Raw genomic sequence first — 2,764 nt, 5'->3', positions numbered from 1 at the left:
CTGATCATATTTCCAGGGGGAGTGAATTTTATCTGTGTTGCACTAATACATTATATTTTTCTCACAAGTATTTTAAGTATTATCTAATTTTTGAAAGATAATTGAGTTTTGAAATATAAGTATTTGGGCGGTTTAGTCTAAATCCGGACAAAGCTTGTCYGATTTATTGTTAAACCGGACAAAGCTTGAGCGGTTTATTGTGCGGTTTAGACATCCGGACAAAAGGCTATATGATAAACTCTTATCCGGACAAGATTAGATATACTTTTGCAATGGATTGTACGGATATTAAATYGATTGAATTCATTTGAGCTTTTTCAATTTCTAAGTCTTTAAATCGTTTAAGCCTTGTGCGGTTTAATTTCCTTTGTTGAGCGGTTTATTCTTAATCCGATTAACCTTTGAACGGTTTAATCCTAAATCGGACGTGTCTTGACCGGTGTTCATTTAAACCGTACATGCCTTGAGCGGTTTAGTATCCGAATTAATACTTAGATTTTATTCATTCCATAAGCCGGAAACCTCTTGACCGGTTTATCTCTAATCCGGATAAGCTTTGAGCGGTTTAGCAAATGAACGGTTTTTGACCTTTAACTATAAATAACCGTCTCATTTTTCATTTTTACTTTTTACATTCCTACATTGTTCATCATCGTCTCCGCTCAATCTCTCCGCTCAAATCTGGTTCTTTGATTTCATCATATCAATCTCGTCTACTGTTCATCTCTTCTATTCAAGGTTTCAATCATTTGATTTCTATTCTTTATTCGTTGATTGTTTCGATTCTCATTGTTTATATGGACTGATATGACTTAAAATGAACAAAACTTCATAATCGAACCTGTTCTCAATAACTCAGATTAGACATTGTATTTTGGTGTATTTTGTGTATTTTTAGATTACGAGTGAGTACGTATTGTGTATTTTGAGTGATTTTTTGTTTATTTTTGTTAGGACTGAGAAATCAGTATTAATTGTATTCGTCTTGAAAGTTTAAAAATAGTCTATAATTGTAAAAAGTCAGCGTGTTTAACTTTTCTTATAGGTTTGACTTTGACCTTGTCTTTGTATGTTTGACCATATAAATATGGTTAAGTCTTTGTAATTAGTGAAAGAAGAGCTTATTGTAATACATACATGCATAATAGCAGGATTGACCATTTGACTTTCTCTCTCAATATTCTTATGTGTTCTTGATGATCTTAATGCCATATCTTAATCTGCCATGATGATTGTGAAGATTATTGAAGATTGATCAGAGATTTTGGACTCTCAATTGGTATCAGAGCAGGATGCAAGAAATCAGAGAAAGAATTTGAAAGATAAGTGAAATTTTAATTTCTGAATTTTTTTTGTTTTTCGTGTTCTTCGCGTTCTTAATTTTTTATTTATGGTTGATCCGATTTTTTTCCATAAAATCTTGTGTTTTTGTGTTAAAAATATGATCAAAATGTTCGAAATTGTGTTGTGAATCTTTGTTATTCACAAATTTTTGTGATTTGATCAACTTTTATCAAGATTTGATCGGATTTTTGTGGTTTTACATTTTTTTGTGTTCTTGAATTTTTTTTCGTAATAAGTGTTTTGATCCATTTTTTAAAAAAAAAAATTCAGTTTTTTTATGTTTTTGTTAGTTTTGATCTGATTTTTTAATTTTGTGTTTACTATTTTCTGTTAATCCGTCCAAGTTTAAGCCCATTTTCAAAGCCCAAATTTCTTCATTTGTTAATTTCTTTCACTTTTCACAGTACGACTTATTTTTTGAAGAATTCAGATTGAGCGGTGTTCATCTACACCGCACACCATTTGAACGGAGAAGAGATTTCACCGCACATCTCTTGACCGGTGTGTTCAATCGATTTCTAGTCGAAGTTTAAACCGCAGAAGCATCAACCGGAGTTTTCACCTTGATCGATAAATCAACAGGTAAAGTTTTCTTGAGCGGTTTATATCTAAACCGTATACCTCTTGTCCGATATTCTTGTAAACCGATCAACCCTTGATCGGATTTGTGACCGGATTAGATTTCTTCTTGATCGGTTTAGTACTTAAAGAATTTTTGGTTCATTTTCTGTCCGGTTTACTAAACCGCTCAATCCTTCTAGTCGGACTTCTAAATCTCTCAAGGTCAACCTAATCGGTTTAGTTTTATTTAGTGAAAAAGAGAAGCTCAATTGTAATAATCCATACGTAAATAGGTTTGACTGAATTTGAAGATATTGACTTTTTCTCTCTACATTGTTCTTGATGATCTTAATGCAATATCAAGATTCTGCCATGATTGTTATGAAGCTAAATGAAGATTGATCAGTGATTTCGACCTCACAATTTTGCGTATTTTGTGATTGTATTTGTGTCGTGTTTTGAACGGATATCTCACCGGACAAGGTGATCGGACTTTAATCCGATCAACCTTAAACCGGTTGATGATTGTCCGGTTTATGGCTTGTTTTTTTTTGTATGGTTTTGACTTGTTGTTCGGACTTCTAATCCGGACACAATTCTTTTTGGTCTTAAGTGTTTTGTGTGTTGACCGGACTACTAATCCGGTCAATCCGTTTCAAATTTTTTTTTCTCTAAGTCTTTTTGCTTTCATTTTTTTTAGTTTATTTTTTTTAGGATAAATTTTTTTTTTAAATTTCATTTTTTTTTGAATTTTTGTGTGTGTGTGAATTTTTTTTAATTCAATTTCACTGAAATAAAATGAGTACTAATATTTTAGAATTTTTACAGGTAAATGGCGGATCTTAGACATCAGTCTGAC

The sequence above is a fragment of the Cynara cardunculus genome, assembly GCF_001531365.2.
Source record: "Cynara cardunculus var. scolymus isolate 2C chromosome LG 1, CcrdV1, whole genome shotgun sequence".
NCBI classification, from domain to species: Eukaryota; Viridiplantae; Streptophyta; class Magnoliopsida; order Asterales; family Asteraceae; genus Cynara; species Cynara cardunculus.
This window is presented reverse-complemented; position numbering follows the sequence as displayed.